A 9,070-nucleotide genomic window follows, 5' to 3' on the forward strand; every position below is an offset into this window, starting at 1 on the left:
TTTTTTTTTTTTTTCAACGTTTATTTATTTGGGGACAGAGAGAGACAGAGCATGAACGGGGGAGGGGCAGAGAGAGAGGGAGACACAGAATGGGAAACAGGCTCCAGGCTCTGAGCCATCAGCCCAGAGCCTGACGCGGGGCTCGAACTCACAGACCGCGAGATCGTGACCTGGCTGAAGTCGGAGGCTTAACCGACTGCGCCACCCAGGCGCCCCTGTTCTCAGTTTTTAACAGTCTCTTATGCTTTGGCTGTCTCCCACTCTAACCTCTTTTTTTTTTTTTTTCCTTCCCCTCCCCCATGGGTTTCTGTTAAGTTTCTCAGGATCCACATAAGAGTGAAACCATATGGTATCTGTCTTTCTCTGTATGGCTTATTTCACTTAGCATCACACTCTCCAGTTCCATCCACGTTGCTACAAAAGGCCATATTTCATTCTTTCTCATCGCCACGTAGTATTCCATTATGTATATAAACCACAATTTCTTTATCCATTCATCAGTTGATGGGCATTTAGGCTCTTTCCATAATTTGGCTATTGTTGAGAGTGCTGCTATAAACATTGGGGTACAAGTGCCCCTATGCATCAGTACCCCTGTAACCCTTGGGTAAATTCCTAGCAGTGCTATTGCTGGGTCATAGGGTAGGTCTATTTTTAATTTTCTGAGGAACTCCACACTGCTTTCCAGAGCGGCTGCACCAATTTGGATTCCCAGCAACAGTACAAGAAGGTTCCCCTTTCTCCACATCCTCTCCAGCATCTATAGTCTCCTGATTTGTTCATTTTGGCCACTCTGACTGGCGTGAGGTGATATCTGAGTCTGGTTTTGATTTGTATTTCCTTGATGAGGAGCGACATTGAACATCTTTTCATGTGCCTGTTGGCCATCCGGATGTCTTCTTTAGAGAAGTGTCTATTCATGTTTTCTGCCCATTTCTTCACTGGGTTATTTGTTTTTCGGGTGTGGAGTTTGGTGAGCTCTTTATAGATTTTGGATACTAGCCCTTTGTCCGATATGTCATTTGCAAATATCTTTTCCCATTCCATTGGTTGCATTTTAGTTTTGTTGGTTGTTTCCTTTGCTGTGCAGAAGCTTTTTATCTTCATGAGGTGCCAATAGTTCATTCTTGCTTTTAATTCCCTTGCCTTTGGGGATGTGTCAGTAATAAATTGCTACGACTGAGATCAGAGAGGTCTTTTCCTGCTTTCTCCTCTAGGGTTTTGATGGCTTCCTGTCTCACATTCAGGTCCTTGATCCATTTTGAGTTTATTTTTGTGAATGGTGTGAGAAAGTGTTCTAGTTTCAACCTTCTGCATGTTGCTGTCCAGTTCTCCCAGCACCATTTGTTAAAGAGACTGTCTTTTTTCCATTGGATGTTCTTTCCTGCTTTGTCAAAGATGAGTTGTCCATACGTTTGTGGGTCTAGTTCTGGGGTTTCTATTCTATTCCATTGGTCTATGTGTCTGTTTTTGTGCCAATACCATGCTGTCTTGATGATGACAGCTTTGTAGTAGAGGCTAATGTCTGGGATTGTGATGCCTCCTGCTTTGGTCTTCTTCTTCAAAATTACTTTGGCTATTCGGGGCCTTTTGTGGTTCCATATGAATTTGAGGATTGCTTGTTCTAGTTTCGAGAAGAATGCTGGTGCAATTTTGATTGGGATTGCATTGAATGTGTAGATAGCTTTGGGTAGTATTGACATTTTGACAATATTTATTCTTCCAATCCATAAGCAGGGAATGTCTTTCCATTTCTTTATATCTTCTTCAATTACCTTCATAAGCTTTCTATAGTTTTCAGCATACAGATCTTTTACATCTTTGGGTAGATTTATTCCTAGGTATTTTATGCTTCTTGGTGCAATTGTGAATGGGATCAGTTTCTTTATTTGTTTTTCTGTTGCTTCATTGTTAGTGTATAAGAATGCAACTGATTTCTGTACATTGATTTTGTATCCTGCGACTTTGCTGAATTCATGTGCCAGTTCTAGAAGACTTTTGGTGGAGTCTATCGGATTTTCCATGTATAATATCATGTCATCTGCAAAAAGCGAAAGCTTGACTTCATCTTTGCCAATTTTGATGCCTTTGATTTCCTTTTGTTGTCTGATTGCTGATGCTAGAACTTCCAGCACTATGTTAAGCAACAGCGGTGAGAGTGGACATCCCTGTCGTGTTCCTGATCTCAGGGGGAAAGCTCTCAGTTTTTCCCCATTGAGGATGATGTTAGCTGTGGGCTTTTCATAAATGGCTTTTATGATCTTTAAGTATGTTCCTTCTATCCCGACTTTCTCAAGGGTTTTTATTAAGAAAGGGTGCTGGATTTTGTCAAAGGCCTTTTCTGCATCGATTGACAGGATCATATGGTTTCTCTCTTTTTTTTTTGTTAATGTGATGTATCACGTTGATTGATTTGCGAATGTTGAACCAGCCCTGCATCCCAGGAATGAATCCCACTTGATCATGGTGAATAATTCTTTTTATATGCCGTTGAATTCGATTTGCTAGTGTCTTACTGAGAATTTTTGCATCCATATTCATCAGGGATATTGGTCTGTAGTTCTCTTTTTTTACTGGGTCTCTGTCTGGTTTAGGAATCAAAGTAATGCTGGCTTCATAGAATGAGTCTGGAAGTTTTCCTTCCCTTTCTATTTCTTGGAATAGCTTGAGAAGGATAGGTATTATCTCTGCTCTAAACGTCTGGTAGAACGCCCCTGGGAAGCCATCTGGTTCTGGACTCTTATTTGTTGGGAAATTTTTGATAACTGATTCAATTTCTTCGCTGGTTATGGGTCTGTTCAAGCTTTCTATTTCCTCCTGATTGAGTTTTGGAAGAGTGTGGGTGTTTAGGAATTTGTCCATTTCTTCCAGGTTGTCCAATTTGTTGGCATATAATTTTTCATAGTATTCCCTGATAATTGTTTGTATCTCTGAGGGATTGGTTGTAATAATTCCATTTTCATTCATGATTTTATCTATTTGAGTCATCTTCCTCTTCTTTTTGAGAAGCCTGGCTAGAGTTTTGTCAATTTTGTTTATTTTTTCAAAAAACCAACTCTTGTCTACCTTTAATTTTAAAAGCAAACTTAAAGTGTCTTTTATATCTATAGCTTTATGGGATCATAATATCATATTTTAAACTCTAATTAAGGGTTTGGACTGTCAAAATAGGAAGAATTTCTCTGAGAACAAGCACACCAAACTTGCCAGCACACAAGAGCCACTCCAGATTTGCAGAAAAACCACAGGCTTCTTCTCTGGCATCCATGCCATGTTTATTTCAAAAGTAGGAAAGCCAAATCAGAGCAGCAGTCATCTTTTAACATGATTTATCTCAGTACTCTTTCCTCATTTAAAAAAAAATAGCTATTCTTAAAACATACGTATCATTTCTATCTCTTTAGGTCATATATACAAAGTTCTTTCTTCTCTCATTACATATTTTTAGAACTTATTTATTTACATGTTTGAGTTCTTTGATCTTTTAAGGAAAGTACATCTTAACTATTTAGCTTTAGAAAGCAAAATTCTTTAGGTATTTTAGGGTTTAACATGATTCATTAAAAGGAAAAGTTCTGAAAAATATCTCATCTAGATTTTCTTAGATTTGCAAAGCAAAAAAGATCAGGTCATTACATTCTTTCTCACAGTTGTTTTTGTTATTTATTTGCCAATGGTTTTACTAATATTTAAGATAACTGAATTTTCTAAGATTAATATTCAACATCTGGTTATAATTCTTTCAGCTCTTAGCAATCTGAGGTTCTACCTGGCTGAAGTAAACTTTAAAATCCCTAAATTAGTTCCAAGGTTTTTTCCAATAGCAATTCATCCTTTACTTAAGGTATTTTGTTGTTTATAATTAGCAGTAAGTTGCAATCTTAAAAGGCAAGTGGGTAATGATAAACATCAAGTTCATGAGTGTGGCAATATCCTGTGAACTCAATTATGTCCCCCTCTCCTCAAAATTCATGTTGAAGTCATAACCCCCAATATGACTGTATTTGAAGACACAGCCTTTCAAGAAGTAACTAAGGTCAAGCAGGTCATATGGGTAGGACCCTAATTGATATGAATGATATCCTTATAAGAGGGAAAGTCATTAGGAATGCACATGTACAGTGAAAAGACCATGTGAAGACAAAGCAACTAGGTGGCCATCTGCAAGCCATGAAGAATGGCCACAGGAGAATCAAACCTGGTTGATTCAAGACCACCTTGAACGTGGACTTCAAGCCTACAAACTGTGAGAAAATAAATTTCTGTTGTTTAAGCCACCTAGTTTGTGGTATTTTGTTATGGCAACCCTAGCAAACTAATACAATATCTGAAGCATTCAAGTATTTTTGAGCCACAAATAAATGCCTACTAATGAGGATAGGAAAAAAAAAAAACGACTTCAGGAATTCTGCAAATAATTTAACAGAAATAATAAACTGGTTCCATACACAGTAGCAGATACAATGACCATGTAGGTCTGGATGCTTTAATGACCATGGTTGAATTGACTGCTCCAAAATGGGGCCGCATTCAGAGTTACCATCTTAATCACTACATATGAATTAGGACTGAGCCCAGAAAAGATAGAAGGAAATCATGCTACATTTAGTATTAGCCTGATTGGACTTTCTGCTTCAAAGGAGACATTCAGGAGAATACATTCTATTTTTACTAACATTCCAAGACTATGGGACATATAAAAATCTTCCAGTAATATTTTAAGGGTTGTTTTGTTGAAATTACTGAATATAAAATCTGACAAGGGCAAGCCCCTGTCTCAATTAAATTTACTCTTGTTGAGTTTCTTTTGTCATTTTTGACAATTAAAATATATTTAGCCTATTTGCTGACTATGGATAATGTTGGTGAAGATATGCACAATTTAAACCACATTTATTTATAATCCATGATTTCCCCCACTGATCTATGAATAATTTGGAATAATTTAAATCCTCAAGGAATATACTTTAAGTATAACCCCACTCTTTAAAATTTGTACCTTGTTTCAATTTGTTCTCATACTTTCATGATAACAGTAAGCTAAATGCAAATGCATTTTAGCTCTTTATTTCGACTTTTTAAAATTGTCACGCATTTTAAAATTGAAACACGCATGGGATGTTTCAAAATATGGTAAAAAATCCAATAGGTCGCTTTCTTTATGATCTGCTAATTCACATGTCATTTAGTCTCTTTATCAAAGATCCAAAATCACACTGTGAGCCAAGTGTCTGCTCATTCTCCCTCATCTTTCCCAGCCCTGCCTTACCTCAGGGGGTTTGTCTCCCACCCCCACCTGCATTTGTCTATGTTGCAGCAGCTTCTCTGTTGTCACATAGTGGGGTTCAATTCACTTCACTCCTGGTGGCCTTATAATTTCTAGGATCATTGTCCTCCCTCTCTATACCCTGTGGTTCCAGTTACACTGACCTCAGAGATGGTAAGGCTGGTCTTCCGTTTACTGCCTTGTCTCTTAATTCCCTTGCCACTGTCCCCACAACACCCCTAACATAAGGCTGCAGAATGGGTACTATGTTTTTCTGAAGAATTCGGAGAAAGCTAGAATGAATTAAAATGTAGGAAAAAACATAGAACCAGACGCTACATGGTCCAAAAAATAGAAATAAGTGTCCCCTTGACAGAGCAGCATAGTTCCTAGACTTCCTTCCATCACCCTCCTTCAAAGGTCACTTTGCCTCAGAGATCCCCTCCATTTACCTTCACACTGAGATTCTAACCCTACTTTAGAGTGATGTACTGGTCCTAGGCTCTGTACCTTGTGCCCCACTTCCACCTAGAACAATTCACTTGAAGGTAAACATTTCCCCAAAATTGCATTGTTATATCTAGAATAATAGTACTCAGGATCTTCAGCAGAATTTGGGAACTTAGAGCATACACTTTTGCTATTTTACAGGAAAGCTATGCCTCCTAGCTCCCCCTATGGGAATCTAGTAGAAAACACACATGCACCCTCATAGACACTCATGGGCACACATACATGCATCACATGTGTGCGCACAACATGTGCACACACATGGTCACACACATTCACACACATATGCTTGTGCACACACCACCATATCTTCCCCAAAATACAGAACAACCAACCTCTCATCAATATCCTTAATCGCAGAACCTACAGAAGCTTTTAAATTTTGCTTTTCTTTACCTTTGACCAGATCAAACTCTTATACTGGGATTTCTCCCTAATAAATCTCTGAAAAAGGAAAGAGAAAAGCAGAAGGTTTTTTAATTTCTCTCTACAGATCAACTCTGAAGGCTGGGCTAGAATTCACATTTTCATTTGTATTACCCATAGAAATAAGAAGTCCACTTTTTCTAAGAAAGATATCCAGGGGCACCTGGGTGGCTCAGTCGGTTAAGCGCCCGACTTAGGCTCAGGTCATAATCTCACAGTTCGTGAGTTCGAGCCCCGCGTCGGGCTCTGTGCTGACGACTCGGAGCCTGGAGCCTGTTTCAGATTCTGTGTCTCCCTCTCTCTCTGCCCCTCCCCTGCTCATGCTCTGTCTCTGTCTCAAAAAATAAATAAACATTAAAAAAAATAAAAATAAAGAAGGATATCCATATAACTATGTGAGTGTAGGTATAATATAAACATTTGATATACATAAAATGAAGACATCAGAAGTAATTTTTCCATATATAAACCCGCTGTGGCCACTACCCAGATCACAATATAGAATATTACTATCACCGAGAAGTTCCTCCTACCCAGATGTTTTCTCAGTCAACATTGCCAATTCCTTCACTCCCCAAAGTTTTGACCTCTAACACTATGAATTAAATTTGCATTTTCTTGTGTTTTATATAAGGAGACATATAGCATATGCTTTTTGTGCCTGCCTTCATTTACTCAGCATAATTTTTTTGAGATTCATTCATGTGTGGCATATATTAATAGTCCATTCTTTTTTATTGCTCTGTAGTATTCCATGGTATAAATATATTACAATTTGTTCATTCATTCTCATATGTATAGATATTTAGGTGGTTTCCAACCTGGAGCTATTATAACTAAGGCTACTACAAACATTCTTGCACATTTCTTATTGGACATATGCACTAATTTTTATTGCATATATACCTATGAGTGGAATTGCTCTTAGGGTGGGTAGGTAGAAACTGCCCAGGTTTCAAATTTGGTTGAATCAATTTGCATTCCCACCTGCATGGTATGAGAGTCCCAGTTGCTCTTTACTCTTGTTAACACTCAACATTATCAGTCTTTTTATTTTTAGTTCATTCTCCTGGGACTTGTGGTAAGTTTTAAGAAACTAAGCATTGTTGTGATATTCTTTTTAATGTTTTTAAGTGTTTGTTTATTTGTGTGAGAGAGACATAGCGTGAGAAGGGGAAGAGCATAGAGAGAGGGAGACACAGAATCCAAAGCAGGCTCCAGGCTCTGAGCTGTCAGCACAGAGTCTGACACCATGCTCGAACCCACGAATCAAATCGTGAGATCATGACTTGAGCCAACATGGGATGCTTAGCCAACTGAGCTGCCCAGGTGCCCCTGTTGTGATGTTTTTAAAAACATTTTTTATTGCTATGAATTTAAAACAAATACCACAATCTGTGGTAGAATGAGAGATTGGAGGATTATGAAAAATAGAGTGATAAGCTTACTAATGCTAGAAAAGTATACCAATGGATAAATATTACTTCTAGGATTAGTAGGAGATGGTGATTACATTTAGATTTAGATTAATTACAAAAATGGCCATAATTATTTCCCTCCCTATCCCTTTATGAGTCTTTGCAGCTCCTCCTGTCAAGAAGAAGAGTCCATTTTTTCTCTCCTTGAATTTGGGCTGGCTTTTTGACTTGCTTTGGTCAATACTGATGAATTGACATTGTGCCAATTCTAAGCCTAGGCCTCAACAGGCCTTGCAGGGCTCCACTGGCTTTCTCAGAACACTGCACATTCACTATGTGAACAAGTCCAGGCTAGACCCTAATGGTGCAGTGACAGATCATTTCAAGTCAGGCCATTCTAGATCAGCCAGCCATCATCTGAAACCTGAAGAACTGCTCAGCTGAGCCTAGTCCACATTGTTAACATTGAGAATTATGAGTTAAATAAATGGCTGTTTTTTTTAAGCCTGTGAGTTTTAGGGTGGCTTGTTGTGCTACAAAATCTAACAAATATAGGAAGTATATCACGAGTCCTTGATGAAGAAAAAATTCTTAATTATCATTATGAAAAACTCAAACATAAATTGTTTGAGTCCTGCCAATAGTTGCTGCTGCTAATGATACTCAATATTCACTGAATAGCATGTTAAGTACTTACATATTATATCTCATTTATTCTTACCATAAATCTATTAGGTACCTAAATGATTACAGTTGAGAAAACTGAGGCTTGCCTCACAGAGTTGACTCCAAAGCCGTCTCCAAAGCTTAAGCTATGAGCCACTGCACCACGAACTAAGAACTATTGGTTTACTCTAACCCAATACTACTTTTATTGCTCATTACAATTTACAGATAGGAAATTGATAGCCAAGAAAAACTACAATTTGCTCAAAGCTCTCTCTGCTATCTCTTACTCTAGTCTTTCACTAAAATTCTTTGTAGTCTATAAATTATATTAATGTTCATAATAAAAAATCTTCATGGTAGTTTGTAAAAGAAAATATGTGAGCTAAATATCCTTTTTTTTAGTCGCATTTTTAAAATTAATGTTTTTTAATTTACATCCAAATTAGCATATAGTGCAACAATAATTTCAGGGGTAGATTCCTTAATCCCCCTTACCCATTTAGCCCATTCCTCCTCCCAAAGCCCCTCCAGTAACCCTCTGTCTCTTCCCCATATTTAAGAGTCTTATGTTTTGTCCCCCTCCCTATTTTTATATTATTTTTGTTTCCCTTCCCTTACATTCATCTGTTCTGTGTCTTATTTTTTTTTAATTTTTTTAATGCTAACTTATTTTTGAGAGAGAGAGAGACAGAGCACAAACGGGGGAGGGACAGAGAGAGAGAGGGAGACACAGACTCCAAAGCAGGCTCCAGGGTCTGAGCTGTCAACACAGAGCCCAACG

This window comes from Herpailurus yagouaroundi, unplaced genomic scaffold (assembly GCF_014898765.1).
Source record: "Herpailurus yagouaroundi ecotype Mexico unplaced genomic scaffold, PumYag 252, whole genome shotgun sequence".
NCBI lineage: Eukaryota > Metazoa > Chordata > Mammalia > Carnivora > Felidae > Herpailurus > Herpailurus yagouaroundi.